Here is a 20,947-nt window from a genome sequence, read left to right on the forward strand (position 1 = left end):
GAGGACTGCTTGAGCCCAGGAGTTCAAGACTAGACTGGGCAACACAGCAAGACTCCATCTAAAAAATATATCCTAAAATTATTAAGGAACCCAAATCTAATTGAAAGCCTTTCTACAAAAAAAACTCCATTCCCGGACATCTTTACCAGTAAGTTCTACCAAACATTTAAGGAGCCAATGACGGCAATTTTACACAAACTATCCCAGAGAATACAAAAAGAGGGAACACTTCTCAACTAGTTTTCAAGGTCAACATAATCTTTATGGGAATCCTGACAAGAAAATTATGAGAAAAAAAAAGTATGTGTTAATCTTACTCAAGAACACAGATGTAAAACTTGAACAGTAATATTAACAAACTTAGCACTACATACAAAGGATAATACATCACAATAAAGCTAGATTTAGTCTAGCATTTCAATTTAAATATTTGAAAATCAATTAATGTACATCACAACAATGACAGAATTAAAGAAAAAAATTTAATACCTCTCAAAAGCAGAAAAACATTTGATATCCATCCACGCTTAAACACTCGTAGCAAATTAGGAACAGAATTTCTGAAAAAAGGGTATTTAAATAAACAAATACCAAACAACTGAATGGTGATATACTATAAGCTTTCATGTTAAGATCAAAAAAGAAAAAAGATGTCTGCTATTCCTTCTATTTAACGCTGATTTGGAGTTCTTGGTCAAAATGACAAGAAAAAGAAAAGACTGGAAAGGAAGAAATGTCATTATTTGCAGATGATTTTATTGAGTTCACAGAAAACATAAAAGGGAACCTACAAATGGATTTCCATTTTCAAACAGGATGTCGTGGGTAGGAGAAATGTATTGTTCCTACTGCAACAACTAAAAAAACCTTCATATCTTATTTTTAAGATATCAGAAATCATGAAAGCAATGAAGACTAAAGGAACTGACATTCCAGGAAGGGAAGAACCAATCCTAAGGTAAGCAAAGATCACTGACCATTTTCTTTCCTATAGGTTTCCTGTGTAATTCGTTTTGGAAAATAATTCTGCAGTTGCAGATTCAGGGCTGAGAATTATACCTGCATAGGCAAGAGAAGTGTCTCCAGGGGACATTTGCTGAGTGCTGGGATGATATAGGAACCTGGAGAATTGGGTCACAGAGATGAAAAATCTCATATGGCCTCGTGGTACTTAGGAGACAATGACGTCTACTTTGGAAAGAACCTGCAACCCTGTATCAAGACCATATGCAGCCAAGACATTTGCCAGATTTTGAAGCCACATAGGCCAGGAAGCATCTAGACATTAAAACACACACACACACACACACACACAAATTTTTTAAGACAAACAGAAAGAAAGGTATTTGTGACATGTACTGGACACAACTGATTAATATCCAGAATCTATAAAGAATTAGCTAAAAAAAAGACTACCAAAAAGTTAAATGGGCTAACGATATCAGTTTATGAAAGAAACACAGATTAGCAATAAATATATTAAATATATTCAGTTGTAATCAGAAAGACAAATTAAAACTCCCAGATAACATTTTGTGTTTCACACTGGCAAACAATGAGTAATAATAAACTTTTTTTTTTTTTGAGACGGAGTTTCGCTCTTGTTACCCAGGCTGGAGTTCAATGGCGCGATCTCGGCTCACCGCAACCTCCGCCTCCTGGGTTCAGGCAATTCTTCTGCCTCAGCCTCCCAGGCTGGGACTACAGGCATACGCCACCACGCCCAGCTAATTTTTGTATTTTTAGTAGAGACGGGGTTTCACCATGTTGACCAGGATGGTCTCAATCTCTTGACCTTGTGATCCGCCCGCCTCGGCCTTCCAAAGTGCTGGGATTACAGGCGTGAGCCACCGCGCCCGGCATAATAAACATTTTTAAAACTAAAATTAAATAGTATGAAGCCCTATGAAAGCAAAATATTCCTACTGGGTTTAATTTATGTCCAATATTCAATGTTAATAAAGGTAAACTAGCCTAGTTGGTGCCTAATTTGTCAACAAGAAGTCAAAGAATCTTTTTACTACCCAGAGGATACGGCAGAGAGGATGTGAGAGGGACTCATAAGGAAAAAAACTAGTCTAATAGAAAACATCTATTTTCCTACCTGTGCCCTACGTACCAGTATGAAAATGGACAGCAAGATGCACTACCAGAGACAATATAATGCTTTTAACTTTTCTAAACGTGATGAATTAGTGGGCATAATGAGAAAGCAGTGCTAATAGCAAGTATGCATAAACTAGGAGTAGAATAAAGTTAGAAACGGACTCTACAGGGTCCTAAGTGCTAAGTTAATGGAGTTTTAATTTTATCCTGTTTGTGATAAGCAGCCACTGAGCTGTAAGAGCTCGGCTTTCAAAAAATTCACCTGGCAGTAGTAGAGAACCAGGGAGACTAGTAAGGAGGCTGCTCTAATAGTTGCGGCAAAAATCACAAGAGTCTATTAACAAACATTGTCACCCTTAGATTGCTTTAAAATTCTGGTTATGGACAGAAAAACATTTAAAATATTTGAAAACCAGTAAGGGATCCCATATTCATTTGCTTCATTCTCAGACAACCATGGCAGCAGGTATACTGTATAATGCAGTGGCATTTAATTATTAAGAAGCAAAAACCTTAAAATTACATTGATCAATAATCTGAGACATAATGCTGACTTTTTTTTTTTTAACAAGCTTTGGCCAAAAGTGATTTTAAGATAATTAAAATGTGACATTTTGACAGTGTAACAAAGAATGACTTAAGGGGTATAATAAATGGGTTTTTTAAATTAACTGGATAGATCAAATGTTAAAATGGATGTCAGAGGAATTATACATCCCAGAAGGTTAACAGCTCACTGATTGGAAAATTAGCATGTATTTTTGCTCCAATGGTCACTTACTTTTCTTTGACGGGTCCTGCCTGCCCGCCTCACTAATGCCCAGCAGGGTTCCAAATGGGGAAACTGCCTCATGCTCTTGTTTCAGCAACGTCTCTCTCTGCTGCTATGGATATCCATGACAGAAAATACAAAGAGGCAGAACTTTTCCACAAGAAAGTCTTACTGTTCTTCTGGTTTCAGAAGAAGGACCACTGCTGCCTATGTACCTCTTCCTATTCCCAAACTGCACCCCTCATAACAAACAACCAAACAAAAAAACCCCAAAAGACAAACATCCCCAACAAAACAAAACAAAATACATCAACAGAAAACTAATAAGCAAAGCCTAGAAACTTACTCAGAACTCAGGCTTAACTGCTTATCCAAATTCTGTTCTATGCACATAAATTCTTCACTTCATATTTTCTTATTCTTATTATGGTATTTATTTATAGTTCCTATAAAAAGCTTCTCAGCTTCCATTAAGTAAGGTTCGAGTCGCACTGGAAGACAGACAGGTAAAAGCAACTCAGGTATATGGGGGCATGTGCTACTTAATCAAGGACAATTACAAAGTACCAAGTGTGGGTCTGAAAGTTCTGCACTAACCAGCAAACATTATGAATGCCTCTTGCTTAGTGCCATACAGCCTAAGGCCACTGGAGGTCAGCAGAGAACCTGGTCCCACCAGGGGCTAAATGATAGGACTTTTTAGATCCAAGGCAGCAAGCATGACCACTAAAGAGAAAAATGAATTCTACTCCCAAAATTCCCCAAATGGTAAGACTGCAGAAGATGAGATATAATGATGATCCACAGTTGAAGCAAGGCCATGTTCTAATTGTGTGCATGTGCATATGCTTGTGTACACATGTGTCTACGTGTTTAGAAGTTTTGGAAAACAAACACGTATAAAGAAGAAAACAAGACCCACTTCCAACCACCACTGGAGAAAACCATTATTAACATTTTGGTTTATATTTTGGTAACTCTGAAGAAAAGTTGCTTAACTAGCAGATATATTTCAATTCAGAAAAAATAAACTCTGAGGTTAGTCAAATAGGAAAGTGATAGCATCAATACTTGCAGAAAGGGTTTAGCAGCTTGGGAGAAATTCCTAGAGAGAGCAGAGCATTACCAACACTCTTAATGGCATGGAGGTCAATATTGTATAGAAAAAATAAAACTCAACTCAGTTGAGAAATGATGCACAACAGTCAGTCTCTGAGTGTAAAGTTGTTGAGGAATTACTTGAACAAATTTACTTTCCTTTTAAGACATACACATTAATGACACAATTTTAAAAAATCTATTTCTAACTGAATCTAAAATAGTTTTTACAATAGGTATAAAAAAATCCTAAGTGCCCATATCTCTCACCATAAACAAAAATATAGGGGAAATGCTTCAGAACACTGGTCTGGGAAAAGATTTTAAGGATACAGCTTTAAATGCTCAAGCAAAATAAGCAAAATAGGCAAATGAGATTATATCAAACTAAAAAGCTTCTATAGGGCCAAGGAAACACTCAACAGAGTGAAGAGTCAACCTGAGAATTAGTGGTGGAAATATCTGTAAACTAATCATCTGACAAGAGATTAATATCTAGAATATACAAGAAACACAAGCAACAGGAAAAAGAAAAAAAATCCAATTTTAAAAAGGGCATAGCATCTCAATAAACATTTCTTGAAAGACATATGAATGACCAAAAAGTATATGAAAAAATGGTCAGTATTACTAATCATGTGGTTACATGCAAACTGAAACCACAATGAGGTATCATCTCACCCCAGTTGGAATGGCTATTAACAAAAATGTGAAAATAATAGAGAGGATTTGGAGAAAAGGAAACACTCAGATGTTGTTAATGAGACTGTAAAGTAGTATAGCCACTATGGAAAACAGAATAGGGGTTCCTTAAAAACTAAAAATAGAACTACTATATGATCCAGCAATTCCACTACTGAGTATTTATCCAAAGAAAAGGAAATCAGTATAGCAAGGACATATCTGCACCCCCATGTTTACTGAAGCACTATTTACAACAGTCAAAATATGAAATCAACCTAAGTGGCCATCGGCAGATGAATGGGATAATGAAAATGTAGTATATATAAACAATAAAATACAACTCAGGGCTGCTCTGCCTATGGAGTAGCTATTCTTTTATTCCTTTACTTTCTTAAGAAACTTGCTTTCACTTTATGGATTCGTCTCGAATTCTTTCTTGAATGAGATCCAAGAACCTTCTTTTGGGGTCTGGATCAGGACCCCTTTCCGGTAACATCCTCCTGGCAAACCATGGAGGAATGATACTGAGGAAACTCCCAACCCAAAACGAAACAGACTGCAGCACCAACTGGCCAACTCTGGGTAAGCAGTGGGGTATCTGGGGGTAAAAGATGAGATTGGGTTAGAGGTCCAACTTAGTGGAGTTAGAGTATCTCCTAAAAGAGAGTGAATTAAAGGCCCCTCTTAATAAAAGGCAAAGACGTTTGATGGAATTGGAGTTCAAGTCCCAACTTAGGATGGTTAGAGTCCTTCCTAAGATTTAGGGAGTGAGAGGTCCCCCACAGTAAAGTCCCTCTCAGCTAAGAATGGATTTGGCATTATGAGATGTTAACCACTATTCTCTTGCCTTATACTCTTCACTGACACCTTACACTCTCCACTGACAGCTGTGGCTGACAGGATTATGTACAAGATCACTGGACATGGGGAGCTTTTTTAGTTCCCGAAAAAGGGAAACTTGAGAGCTGGTAAGACTGCTGGAAAACATCTCATTGCAACTGACAAGAGACTGCCTGAACTTCTGATTCAGTGTCAGTGCAATGAGTGGGTCTTTCTCTGGCCTCCCTGAGCTCCTTGCCTTCCCCACCTTGCAGGAAGCAATGCTTTTCTCCCTTTCCTATCTTTTCTGTTACTCAAGATGACAATCTTGCCCAGAGACCACATAAGGGCAGAGGTTGGATTAAAGATGACAGGGCCTATCCAAGGGCAAGTTTGAGCCTTGCCAGTTCCATACTGCATACTAAGCAGAGTGGCTACTGTAACAAACCTGGTATATTTTGTGCTACAATTTTGTCTTTCCATATTGCTCTGTCATCCAGAAGAATACCTTAGCACAGAACACTGGCTTAGGATCTCATAATCCCACTGTTCAAGCCAGCCTGGAAAACTGGTTAGTTACAAACTTTGCTGCAATTCTTTGAAAAAACAAAAAAAAAGAAAGTTGTTTCTTTCTCATCTTGTTCTGTCTTAGGGAGCTTGACCTCATAAGAATGGGACAGTACTTTCTCTTGGTCTCTGCCACCTAGGGAACAGGAATTTTGGGGTCCATGTCATAGTTTGCTCAAAAAAATTATCTTAAGCAGTTAAAAACCTTTGCAAGCTCAAAGCTGACTGCTCTAGGCTCCTTCAGGGAAGGGCAATGGAAACTCCCTAATGCTGTAGCTTAGTAGCTAAGGCTTTCTCTTTTCACACTGGTGGCACAGGTTCAGAGTTCAATTCCCGGCTTAGGGAATGAGTCCTTCCTGGTTTAATATCTGCAAGGTCTTTTCTATTCGTTGACTCCCTTCCCCTCCACAAACAATCTTAAATTTTCCTTTCTCTGAGCACCTGGGAGGTTACCTTTGGAAAAGTTCAAAAGCCAGAAATACTGGCCACTTGGCCTGGTTAAAGTCAGGTGATAAGAAATTTAAAAGAATTTTTTTTTTAAAGAGTGCTATGGTTAAAAGTCAGCTGAATTAAAAGCAGATATTCAAGCTAAAACAGCCTGAGATTCCTTGAGAAAAATAGAGGTGGCACTATGGACCCTGTTTTGGGAAAAACCTCTGTGTTCCTCATGAAACCCTAGAAATTGAAGCAGATAGATTCCTCTCAAACTCAAAAGCTCTTAAGAGTCCTCTAAAATCTAAGGCTCTGTTCTGTTTTGCATTGCATTATCTGACATTTTTGACTTTGGAAGATATCAGAAATTATTTTTAATTATGAGAGAACTAGGCAGGAAATGTACTTTTGGGCATGGTTAATGGCAGTTATGGATTCTCTGTCAGAGACACAGATGACTCTGACAGAGGTGTTCAAACCAGAATGACTCTGCACATTTGGATTAGAGAAGCATGCTCTTGACCCCTAAAGTATGGAAATGTCCCCACACCCCACTGAGAGGGAACTCACCGCCCTGAAGGGAAGAACACAGGCCTGGCTGGCTTTGCCACCTGCCGATTGTGCTCACTTCACGGTCTTTGCTTACTCCAGAGCCTTGAGTGAACATAGGTAGTTGCCAGGGTGTGGTTACAGCAGGCCTTGGGTGGGACTCAGCGCTGTGCTACCTCAGGCCTGACCCAGAGCAGTCCTAGTGGTGGTAGCCACAGGGGTGCTTGTGTCACTCCACCCCCAGCTCCAGTAGGTTCAGAACAGAGAAAGAGACTCTATTTGTTGGGAGGAAAGTAAGAGAACAAAAGTCTCTGCCTGGTAATCCAAAGAATTCTTCCAGAAGTCCAAGGCCATCAAGGTGGTACCTCTATGAGGCTGCAAGAACGACAGCACTACTGGGCTTCGGGTGCCTCCAATGCAGCTACAGCTTACATAACACCACCTGAGTCCTTATGAATACCTGCAGAGTCTTCCAAAAAAGCACAGACACAAACAAGATCAGACTGTGAAGACTACAATAAATACCCAACTCTTCAATTTCCAGAGACAGACAAATACCCACAAATACCAAGAACATCCAGGAAAACAACCTCAATAAACAAACCAAATAAGGCACCAGGAACCAATTCTGATAAAACAGAGATAGGTGACTTTTCAAGCAGAGAATTCAAAATAACTGTTTTGAGGAAACTCAAAGAAACTACAGATAACACCAAGAAGGAATTCAGAATTCTATAAGATAAATTTAACAAAGAGATTGAAGTATTTTTTTAAAAAATCAAACCAAAAATTGGGAGCTAAAAAATCTGACATACTGTAGAATGAATCAGACTGTTTTAGTAGCAGAACTGATCAAGCAGAAAAAAGAATTAGTAAGCTTGGAGACAGGCTATTTGAAAATACAGTCACAGTAGACAAAAGAAAAAAGAAAAATATATAATAATGAAGCATGCCTACAGGATCTAGAAAATCTGCAAACAAGAAAAATCTACTCTGGCCTTAAAGAGGAGGCAGAGAAACAGAGGTAGAAAGTTATTGAAAAGGATAATAACAAAGAACTTCCCAAACCTAGAGAAAATATCAATATCCAAGTATAATAAGGTAATAGAACACCAAGCAGATTTAACCCAAAGAACACTACCTCAAGGTATTTAATAATCAAACTTCCAAAGGTCAAAAGTTTACAAAAAGATTCTAAATTCAGCAAGAGAAAAGAAACAAATAGCATAAAATGGAGCTCCAATACATCTGGCAGCAGACTTTTCAGTGGAAACCTTATGGGCCAGAAGAGAGTGGTATGACACATTGAAACTGCTGAAGGAAAAGGACTTTTATCCTAGAATAGTATATCCAGCAAAGACATCCTTCAAATATCAAAGAGAAATAAAGACTTTCCCACACAAACAAAACCTGAGGAATTTCATCGACAGCAGATGTGTCCTAGAAGAAATGTTAAAGAGAGTACATTAATGAGAAAGAAAAGGACATTAATAAACAACAGAAAATCATCTGAAAGTACAAAAGTCACAGAAAATAGTAAGTACAAAGACAAATAGAAAACATTATAACACTAATTGTGGTGTATCAACTACTCAAGTAGAAAGTCTAAATGAGGTACCAATCAAAAATAATAACCACAACAACTTTTCAAGACATAAGAAGTATAAAAAGATATAAACAGAAACCACAAAAAAGTTAAAAAGCAGGGAGATGAAATTAAAGTGTACAGTTTTTATTAGTTCTCTTTTGCTTGTTCATTTGTTTATGCAAAAAATGTTGTCATCAGCTTGAAATAATGAGTTATAAGAGCGTATCTGGAAGCCACATTGTAACCTCAAATCAAACAAACAACAGATATACAAAAACCAAAAAGTGAGAAATTAAATCATATCACCAGAGAAAATCACCCTCACTACAGCAAAGGAGGAGGAGGAAGAGAAGACCACAAAATAACAAAGCAAATAATAAAGTGGAAGGTGTATGCGTTTACTCATCAATAATAACTGAATACAAATGAACTAAACTCTTCCATCAAAAGACACAGACTGGTGGAATGGATTTTCAAAACACCAGACCCAAAGATCTGTTGCTTACAAAAAACACACCCTATCTGTAAAGACACACACAGACTGAAAATAAAGAAATGGAAAAAGATATTCCATACCAACAGAAACCAAAAAAGAACAAGATCACTATACTTATAGCAGACAAAATAGATTTCAAGACAAAAACTATGAGACAAAGAAGGTCACTATATAATGACAAAGGGGACAGTTCAGCAAGAGGATACAATCGCAAATATAGTGTATATACATATGTAATGCATGTAATACAATGTAAATATATATGCACTGAACACTGGGTGCAGATATATAAAGCAAGTATTGTTAGAGCTAAAGAGCGACAGACCCCAATACAATAATAGCTGGAGACTTTCAGCCTTGGACAGATCTTCCAGACAGAAAATCAACAAGGAAACATCACACTTAACCTGCACTACAGACCAAATAGACCTAACAGATATTTACAGAACATTTCATCCAATGGCTGCCAAATACACATTCTTTTCCTCATCACATGGATCATTCTCAAGGGTAGACTACAAGTTAGGTCACAAAACAAGTCTTTTAGAAATTGATAACAAGAGAAATCTTGGAAATTATGCTCCTGAATGACTAGTGGGTCAGTGAAGAAATTAAGAAGGAAACTGAAAATTTTCTTGAAACAAATAATAATAGAAGTACAACATACCAAAACCTATGGAATTCAGCAAAAGTAGAACTAAGAGGGAATTTTATGGCTATAAATGCCTGCATCAAAAAATAAGAAAAGACTTCCAATAAACAATCTAATGATACCTCTTAAAGAATTAGAAAAGCAAGAATAAACAAAACCCAAAATTAGTAGAAGAAAAGAAATAATAAAGATCAGAGCAGAAATTGAAATGAAGAAGACAATACAAAAGCTCATGCAAGAAAAAGATGGTTTTTTAAGAAGTTTGATAAAGTTGACAAACCTTCAGCCAGACTATGAAAAAAAGAGAGAAGACCCAAATAAATAAAATCAGAAATGAAAAAGGAGACATTACAATAGATACCACTAAGGATCATTAGCCACTACTATGAGCAACTATCTGCTAATAAATTGGAAAATCTAGAAGAAACAGACAAATTCCTAGACACATACAACCTACCCACACTGAGCCATGAGGAAATCCAAAACCGGAACAGACCAATAACAAATAATGAGATCAAAGCCATAATAAGAAAGCTTCCTGCAAAGAAAAGCCCAGGACTTGATGGCTTCACTGCTGAATTACCCCAAACATTTAAGAAAGAACTGATACCAATCCTATCAAACTATTCCAAAAAACAAAGGAGGAGGGAATACTTCCAGACTCATTCTAAGAGGCCAGTATTATTCTGATACTAAAACCAAAGACACATCCACAAAAGGAAAACTACAGGCCAATATGCTTGATGAATATTAATGCAAAAATCCTCCACAAAATACTATCAAACCAAATTCAACAGTACATTAGAAAGATCCTTAATCATGACCAAGTGGGATTTATCTCTGGGATGCAAGGATGATGGTTCAACATATGCAAATCAATCAATGTGATATATCATGTCAAGAAAATGAAGAATAAAAATCATATGAACATTTCAATTGATGCTGAAAATGCATTTGATAAAATACAACATTCCTTCATGATAAATACCCCCAAGAAGCTATGCAGAAGAGGAATATACCTCAACTTTAAAAAGACCATATACAGTAGACCCACAGCTAATATCATACTGAATGGGGAAAAACGAAAAGCTTTTCCTCTTAAGATGTGGAATACAAGGATGCCCACTGTCACTCTTATTCAACATAGTACAGGAAGTCCTAGCTAGAGCAGTCAGATGAGAGAAAGATATAAAGGGCACTCAAATTAGAAAGGAAGAAGTCAAAATATCCTTGTTGGTAAATGACATGATCTTATATTTTGAAAAACCTAAAGACCACCAAAAAACTATAAGAACTGATAAACAAATTCAATAAAGCTGCAGAATACAAAATCAACTTACAAAAATCAGTAGCATTTTTATATGCCCACAGTGAACAATCTAAAAAAATTAAAATGTAATTCCATTTATAATAGCTACGAATTAACCAAAACAATGAAAGATCTCCAATAAAAACTATAGAATATAGATGGAAGAAACTGAAAAGGACAAAAAAGGGAAATAAATTCTATGTTTATGAACTGGAAGAATTGATATTGTAAAAATGTTATTACTACCAAAAGCAATCTACATATTCAATGCAATCCCTATCAAAATACCAATGACATTCTTCACAGAAATAGAAAACCAATCCTAAAGTTCATATGAAACCACAAAAGACACAGAATAGCCATAGTTATCCTAACAAAACTGGAAGAATTCCATCACCCGACTTCAAGTTATACTACAGAGGTATATTAGGTTGGCAACAAAGTAAATGCAGTTTTTGCCATTAAAAATAAAGGGCAAGTCTGGATGCGGTGGCTCATGCCTGCAATCCCAGCACTTTGGGAGGCTGAGGCAGGCGGATCACGAGGTCAAGAGATTGAGACCATCTTGGTCAACGGGGTGAACCCTTGTCTCTACTAAAAATACAAAAAACTTAGCTGGGTGTGCTAGTGCACACCTGTAGTCCCAGGGAGGCTCAGGCAGGAGAGTTGCTCGAACTCTGGAGGCAGAGGTTGCGGTGAGCCGAGGTCGCGCCATTGCACTCCAGCCTGGGCAACAAGAGCAAAATTCCGTCTCAAAAAAAAAGGGGTGGGGGAGGCAAATATCGCAATTACTTTTGCACCAACCTATAATCATAACAGCATGGTACTGGCATAAAAAACAGGCACCTAGATCACTGCAACAGAAAATCCAGAAATAAATCCATCTATCTACAGTGAACACATTTTTGACAAAGGATCCGAGAACATACATAGGGGAAAGGGGCAGTCTCTTCAGTAAATGGTACTGGAAGAACTGGATATCCATACGCAGAAGAATGAAACTAGACCCCTGTCTCTTGCCATACACAAAAATCAAATCAAAATGGATTAACAACTTAAATCTCAGACCTCAAACTATGAAACTACAAGAAAACATTGGGGAAACTCTCCAGGACACTGGAGTGAGCAGACTTCTTGAGCAATTCCCCACAGGCACAGGCAACTAAAGTAAATAAATGGACAAATGGAATCACGACAAGTTTTAAAAAGCTTTTGCACAGCAAAGGAAACAATCAACAAAGTGAAGAGACAACCCACAGAACAAGAAGAGAAAATATTTGCCAACTACCCATCTGACAAGGGATTAATAACGAAAATATGTATGAAACTCAAACAACTCTATACTCAAAAATGTAATAATTCAATTAAATAATGGGCAAAATATTTGAATAGACATTTCTCAAAGGAAATACAAATGGGAAACAGGTGTATGAAAAAGTGCACAACATCAATGATCATCAAAGAAATGCACATCAAAACTGCAATGAGATATCATCTCACCCCACTTAAAATAGCTTTTATTCAAAAAACAGGCAATAAAAAATGCTGGTGATTATAAGGAGAAAAGGGAACCATATTGCACTATTGGTGGGAATGTATATTATAAAGAACAATACAACCACTATGGAGAACAGTTTGGAGGTGCCTCAAAAAACTAAAAATAGAATAACCATATGATCCAACAATCCCACTGCTAAGTGTATACCCAAAGGAAAGGAAATCAGTATATCGAAGAGACATCTGCACTCCCATGTTTACTGCAGCACTATTCAGAACAGGCTAGATTTGAAAGCAACCTAAGTGTCCATCAACAAACGAATGGATAGAGAAAATGTACATATACATAATGGAGTACTATTAATCCATAAAAAAAAATGAGATTCTGTCATGTACAACAACATGGGTGGAACTAGAGGTTACTGGGTTAAGTGAAATAAGCCAGGCACAGAAAAACACTGCATGTTCTCACTTAACTGTGGGAGCTAAAAATTAAAACAACTGAACTCATGAGATAGAGCATTAGAAGGATGGATACCAGATGGTGGAAATGGTAGTCGAGGGTGGGGGAGAGATGGTGAATGGGTACAAAAAAGTAGTTAGAAAGAATACATAAGACATAGTATTTGCTAGCACAATAGGGTAACTATAGTAAAAAATAATTTAATTGTACTTTTAGAAGTAATTTAAACAGTATGATTTGATCTCAATCGTTTGAAAGATAAAGGATAAATGCTTGAGGTCACAGATATCCTGATGTGACTCTTAGGCACTTCAAAATATCTCTTGGCCGGACGCAGTAGCTCACACCTGTAATCCCAGAACTTTGGGAGGCTAAGGTGGGAGGATCACTTGAGGTCAGGAGGTTAAGACCAGCCTGGCCAACATGGTGAAACCCTGTCTCTACTAAAACTACAAAAATTAGCTGGGTGGGGTGGCACACAACTGTAATCCCAGTTACTCTGGTGGCTGAGGAAACAAGAACCGCTTGAACACAGGAGGCACAGATCGCAGTGAGCCGAGAATGCGCCACTGCACTCCAGCCTGGGAGACAGAGTAAGACTGTCTCAAAAAAAAAAAAAACACAAAAAAAACCAAAAAAACCTGTAATCCATAAAAATATATACCCTACTATGTACCCACAAAAGTTAAATAAAAATAAATTACCTCTAGACAGGAGAAATAAGTTCTAGTGTTGTTCTACAGCAATGTAGGGTGACTAGTTAATAATAATTTATTGTATATTTTTGAGTACTAGAAGAGAGGAGCATCCTGATGTGACCATTAAACATCATATACATGTATTGAAATATTACACTGTATCTCATAAATGTTTATCACATGTGAATTTAAAAAATCTAAATGATAAGAAAGCTTTGTGTTGTAGTTCATTTTTTCTTTGCTTTTTCAGTTGTACCTAACATTTTGCCTTACAATCAATGATGAGTTAGACCAGGTGAAATATGGCAGAAAATATTTATTTCATTGTTAGGAAATAATGAGATAACTATAGTGCCTACAAAACAATTCATAAATGCTGGTACTGTTTATTATTCATTTATCTATCCATCTGTTCAACAATTACAACTGAACACTTACTATGTGCTAGATACCATGCCAGTATGAGGAACAGAAGAGTAAAAACACAGGGTCTCTACCCTCACGGAGCCATTTTATCATTATTATTGTTATTATTAACATAACTACTGCTGCTACTACTACTACTAGTTGTTTTCAAAGGCTAGAATAGTAAATGAAATTCTTTTTCTTTTAATGGACAGAAACGGTATGAACATATTAAATGAAAATCTTAAATGAATGAAAAATGAAAAACTCAGAATAACCACACAAAGAACTGGGGGTCACTTTCCAGGAGCCATCAAGTAGCTCTAAGCATTCTTCAAAATGCTGACAAAGGCCTATTCAAAAAAAGTTTCTAAAAATTCAGTAATTGTGTTGAAGGTCATCAGTGAAAATAAGCAAATTACAATTAACAATGTCACCATACCCCTGTACAGTGCAGATTTCTAGCTTCTTACACACATTTTTTCAAAAACTCTAAGGCAGTAAGGCACTCCCACCTGCTTCTTCCTTAATCAATGACAAACTATAGGTTCAGGATTTTAAAATAACATGTTTCTAAAAATTTGTAAAATTTCAAACTTTTATTTTACCAAAAAATAAAAATAAATCACCTAATTTTACCACATATGGTTACCACATGTCTTTTTCTCACCACACACATACAAACACATACTTTTTATGGACAGTACTGAAATCAAGTTCAGTGATTCTTAAAGTGACATGTCTAATTGTATATGACTTATTAAGTAGGAGGCTTCTGGTCCTATAACAAAGGATTCTACCTTAGAAGACTGGGCCACAGACTACAAAAACAATAATATCACATACAAGCAATTGCGTTTTTATTTATATAATGACCCATTAGAGAGTATTTAAATAAGACTATTTTATAATCCATAATAGGATATTTTGTTTTTATTCAGAAATGGGCAAATTCTCCGTTTCTATGGGGAATTTAAATTACCTTATTTTGACTTTCAAATAGCACAGTTAGCTGATAAAAGCTATATAATCCTGGGTTTCAGTCTGGCTCCCTCCATTTACTATGCAGGCTTGGGAAATCACCTAGCCTCTCAGTATCTTTCAGCCTCTCCATCGGTAAAACGGTAACACAGTCCAACTCTCTGAAAGGTCAGTGGTCTTTCCTACCTCAGAAACTTCACATCTACTCCGACTTCTGTCTAAAACACTCTTCTTCTCCTACTTCACTTGAAAATTCCCACTCTTCCTTCATTTTTATCATTTCCTCAAAAATGTATTCCCTATTCCTGTAGACTAAGTCAGACTCATCATTTCGTAGCATTCAGTACCTTCTCTTCAGAATAGTTATTACAATACACAATTATGTACTGATCTCTCTTGCCTTTCTGGGTGTGTTCAGTTCATTGCTGTATCTATAGACCCTTCCACATAGCAGTACATAAGGTAGCCATAAATTTTTTTGTTGTTAAATGAATACTACTGCTTAACTCAAGGTGTAATGAGTTGTGGTAAAGATAACTAAAATATGCAAAAGAACATGTCTAAATCCAAGTAAGCACTCAATAAATAGCAGGTTTTTCCCCCCTCCAGGCAATCTGACTAGAAACTTTTTACAGGAACTTTTCTAAGAAATAATACTGTGACTGTGGATAAAAGCTCTCAGTGAAACAGTGAGTCGAAAGCAAGGCAGACAGACTGAAGTATTAAAGGGCAGGACAGAGTAGGCTAACATAATACCAGACAGGTGACTGATACAAACAAGACATAGGTAGGCATGATGATATCTTGATTCTGACGCCACCTTCTGTCCTTGCTAGGAAGCTTCTTACAGATATTCTGCCTAACAAAAACTAATCCTAAAGCAACAAGTAGTTGCACTTGGTTGGAAAGAATACTGTAAGGAAACAGAGACCACAAAAAGTAAAACTTTTTATTTGCAAACAAACCTAACTGTCTAAGTAGAAAATCCTATGGACTCTATTTACAAAACTTACTGGAACTAATAAGTTTTAGTATACAGGGTCAATATAAAAAAATCAATTTTATCTCCACAAACTAGCAACAAAAAAACTAAAAATTAAAATTTAACAATCAATGCCATTTATAACGGCACCCCAAAATAAGGCATACTTACTGAGAGATCTCACAAAAGATGTCCAAAACATGAGGAAAAAAATACCAGGCAAGCCTAAAATGAAGAACAGTCTACAAGATTCTTGAATACTACTAATAACTATAAAGGTTGTGAAAAATAAAGGAAGACTGAGAAACAAACAGATCAGAGGTAACCAAGAAGACATTATGACTAAAAGTGGTATCCTAGAAAAACAGTAACAAAAAGACAAGTGGAAGAGGGATAAAATCTGAATAAAATCCATAATTTAATTAACACTCACGTACCAATGTTAGTTTCTTAGGCGTTGACAAATGTGCCATAGTAATACAAGATATTGCTGTTAGGGTAAAATAGGCAAGGAATATAAAGGAAGTCTCTAATATTTTTGCAACTATAATCTACATATAATCTGTAATTATTCCACAAATAAAGTTTATTCTTAAAATAGCATTTATAATAGCATCAAAAAAAAAAAAAAAAGAAATACTTAGGAATAAATCTGACAAAGCTATCCAAGACATGCAGGCTGAAAAACCACAAAACATTCCTGGGAGAAGTTGAAAATGCCTAAATAAATGGGGAGATATACAATCTTCATGGATTTGAAAACTCAGTATCATTAAAATAACAATTTTCCACAAATTGCCCTGAAGATTCAAAGTAAACCCAGTTAAAATCCCAGTAGCCTTTTATGTTGTCATTAAAAATTAACAAGCTGATTCTAAAAGTTAAATGGAAATCTAAAGTAACCAGAACTGCCAAACAACTCTGGAAAAAAAAGTACAAAGTGAAAGCTTTGCCTGACCAGACTTCAAGACTCTTCATAAGCTATAGTAATCTACAAAGTACTGGAATAAGCATAGACAAACAGATCAACAGCACAGAACAGAGAGAACAGAAATAGACCTACACATACAGTGACAGTTTATTTCTGTAAAGATGCAGTGATAGCGAAGAAAGGATAGTCTTTTCAACAAATAATGCCAGAATCATATGTAAAAAAAATGAACTCCACTTCATATACTGTGCCACATGTAAAAATTAATCCCAAATGGACACAGACCTGAATATAAACCTTCATACTATTGTATTCATAAAAGAAAACATATCAGAAAATCTTTGTGATCCTGTGTGGGCAAAGACCTCTTAGGTATAACATCAAAAGTATAATCCATTTAAAAAATTAATAGTGAGACTGCAGCAAAATTAAGAACATCTGCTCTTCAAAAGATACTCCTCAAGTTGGAGGTCCCATACTTCCTGATTTCAAAACATACTACAAGACTACAGTAATAAAAAACTGAAACTGGCATAAAAATGGACATACAGACCATGGAACAGACTAGAAAGTCCAGAAATAAACCCTCCAATATATAACAAAATGATTTTAGACAAGGATGCCAATACCATTCAATGAGGAAAGAACAGTCTCTTCAATAAATCTAAAGTACACATGCAAAATAATAAAGCTGGGCCCTTACCTTGCGCCATATACAAAAATTAACTCAAAATAAATGAAAGACCTGAATATAAGACCTAACACCCTAAAACTCTAAACACTCTAAAACTCTTAGTAGAAAACATAGGGGAGTAAAGTTTCATGACATTAGATTGCAATTATTTCTTGGATGTAACACCTAAAGCACAGTCAGCCAATGTAAAAATACATAAGACAGACTATATTACAATTAAAAATTTCTATGAATCAAAAGACACAATCAACGGAGTGAAAAGGCAACCTACAGAACAAACAGGAGCAATTATCTGCAAATCAGTATATCCAGAATATACAAAGAACACCTACAACTCGACATCAATAACAAAAACCCAAATAACCCAATTTGATTTTAAAATGGGCAAAGGAGTTGAATAAGTATTTCTCCAAGGAAGATATACAAATGACCAATAAGCATATAAAAAATATTGAGCATCACTAGTTACTAGGGAAATGCGAACCAAAACCACAATGAGATATCATCTCACACCCATTTAGTATGACTGCTATTAACAACAGCAACAACAACAAAAACAGAAAATAGAGCCTACACAGTGGCACACATCATAGTCCCAGCTACTTAGGAGACTGGGTGAGAGGATCCCTTGAGCCCTGGAGTTCAAGACCAGCCTAAGCAATGTAGTGAGACCTCATCTCTATTAAAACAACAACAACAAAAAGAAAATAAGAAATGCAGGTGAGGGTGTGGAGAAACTGGAACCCTTAGGTACTCCTAATGAAAATGTATAGGAACTAACAATTCCACTGCTGGATATATATCCTTAAAAAACTGAGAACTTTCTTTAAAGGTCTCAAAGAGGTATTTGCACATTTATGTTCATAGCACCATTATTTACAATAGCCAAGGGGCAGAAGCAACCCATGCGCTCTATGGATAATGATAAACAAATCATGGTATACATACCATGAAATATTATTCAGCCTTAAAAAGTAGCAAAATTCTGGCAAATGCTACAACATCAATGAACCTTGCAGACATTATGCTAAGTGAAACATGACAGTTACAAAAAGACAGATACTGTATGATTCCACTTCTGTGGAGTACCTAGAGTAATCTTTCTTGTAGAAACAGAAGATAGAATGATGGTTGTCAGGGGATGAGGAGAAGAGGCAATGGCAAGCTGTGGTTTAATGGATGTAGACCTTCAGTTTTGCAAGATGAAAAACTGGGAGACTGGCCGGGCGCGGTGGCTCAAGCCTGTAATCCCAGCACTTTGGGAGGCCGAGGCGAGTGGATCACGAGGTCGAGAGATCAAGACCATCCTGGTCAACATGGTGAAACCCTGTCTCTACTAAAAATACAAAAAATTAGCTGGGCATGGTGGCACGTGCCTGTAATCCCAGCTACTCAGGAGGCTGAGGCAGGAGAATTGCCTGAACCCAGGAGGCAGAGGTTGCGGTGAGCCGAGATCGCGCCATTGCACTCCAGCCTGGGTAACAAGAGCGAAACTCCGTCTGAAAAAAAAAAAAAAAGAAAGAAAAGAAAAACTGGGAGACTGGCTGCACAGCAATGTGAATACATTTAGCAGTATTAAATTGGCCAGATGCAGTGGCTCACTTTGGGAGGCCAATGCGGGCGATCACAAGGTCAAGAGATCGAGACCATCCTGGGCTAATGTGGTGAAACCCCGTCTCCACTAAAAAACACAAAAATTAGCTGGGCATGGTGGTGCGTGCCTATAGTCCCAGCTACTCGGGAGGCTGAGGCAGGAGAATCACTTGAACCCAGGAGGTGGAAGTTGCAATGAGCTGAGATCACGCCACTGCACTCTAGCCTGGCGACAGAGAGAGACTCTGTCTTAAAAAAAAAAAAAAAAAAAAAAAAGTTAAATTATACAATTTAAAATGGTAGGATAGTAATTTTATGTATAGTTTATAATTTTTAAAAAAATACACACAAGGGTAGAATGGGAGAAAACATCTGCAAACTACACATGTGAAAAAAGACTTGTATTCACAACATATAATAACTAACTCTCAAAACTCAGTAAGAGGGCAGGGCACAGTGACTCAGGCTTGTAATCTCAGCACTTTCAGAGGCCCAGGCAGAAGGATCACGTTAGCCCAGGTGTTTGAGACCAGCCTGGGCAACATAGGAAGAACTATCTCTAAAAAAAAAATTTTTTTTTCATTAGCTGGGTGTGGTGAAACATGCCTGTGGTCCCAGCTACTTGGGAGGCTGAGGTGGGAAGGTCACTGCGGCCGGAAAGGTCGAGGCTGCAGTGAGCCAAGATTGCACCACTGCATTACAGCCTGGGCGACACAGTGAGACCCTGTCACAAATAAATAAATAAATAAATCTCAATAAGAAAATAAACAACCCAATAAAAAATATGTAATATTTGAACAGGCACTTAATCACAGATAATATGAATGTTATAGAAACGTGAATATATTCTCAACATCATTAACAGAAAAATCCAAAGTAAACCACAAGGAGATACCACTTCACATGTATTAGAATATGTAACATTAAATAGACTATCCCCACTCCAAGTGTTGACAAGAATATGGAACAACTAGAACTCTCATGTACTACCAGTGGATATATAACACAGAAGAAATACTTTGGAAAATAGTTTGGCAGTTTATTTAAAAGTTAAACATGGACCTACCATATGACCTCGCATTTCACATCTAGGTATTTGGTGAGTAAAAATGAAAGCATATGTGTAAAGACTTACATCTGAATGTTCATAACAGCTTTATTTGTAATAGCCAGCAAGTAGAAACAACCCAAATGTCTGTCAGGAAGTGAACAGATAAATTGTGGTATATAGCCACACAATAGAATGCTGCCAAATAATAAGGAATAACATATGCAACATGAAACAATCTCAAAATAAACATACTGAGTCCAAAAAAAAAAAAAAAACCCAGACCAAAACAAACAACAACAACAACAAAAAAAAAAACCTCATACTGTAGGATTCACTTATATAAAATTCTAGAAAATGCAAACCAATCTCTAGTGATGGAAAGTAGTTGGTCTGTAAGGATGATGGAGATGGGGAGTAGAGGCAACGGACAGGGACCACAAAGGGACACAAGGAAAATTTTGGGGAATGACAGATACGCTCAGTATCTTGAGTGTAGTGATGAATATATATCTTGATTGTAGTTTCATGAATATATACATGCATCAAAACCTATCAAATTATATAATTTAAATTTATGTAT

At 36.7% G+C, this 20,947-nt stretch overlaps 1 protein-coding gene and 1 long non-coding RNA gene across 2 annotated transcripts in view; one reads left to right on the forward strand and one right to left on the reverse strand.

Moving 5' to 3' along the window:
* LOC141583759 (uncharacterized) overlaps nucleotides 1–19,061 on the forward strand; it is a 28,474-nt gene extending 9,413 nt beyond the window's left edge. Inside the window, exon 3 of the long non-coding RNA XR_012516651.1 lies at nucleotides 888–19,061. This is a non-coding gene — a long non-coding RNA (uncharacterized LOC141583759). The remainder of the gene's footprint in view (nucleotides 1–887) is intronic.
* The window catches only part of ERP44 (endoplasmic reticulum protein 44), a 98,531-nt gene that overhangs the window by 35,955 nt on the left and 41,629 nt on the right, over nucleotides 1–20,947 (reverse strand). The gene's annotated exons all lie outside the window — the stretch shown is intronic.

Source organism: Saimiri boliviensis, chromosome 2 (genome assembly GCF_048565385.1).
Source record: "Saimiri boliviensis isolate mSaiBol1 chromosome 2, mSaiBol1.pri, whole genome shotgun sequence".
NCBI classification, from domain to species: domain Eukaryota; kingdom Metazoa; phylum Chordata; class Mammalia; order Primates; family Cebidae; genus Saimiri; species Saimiri boliviensis.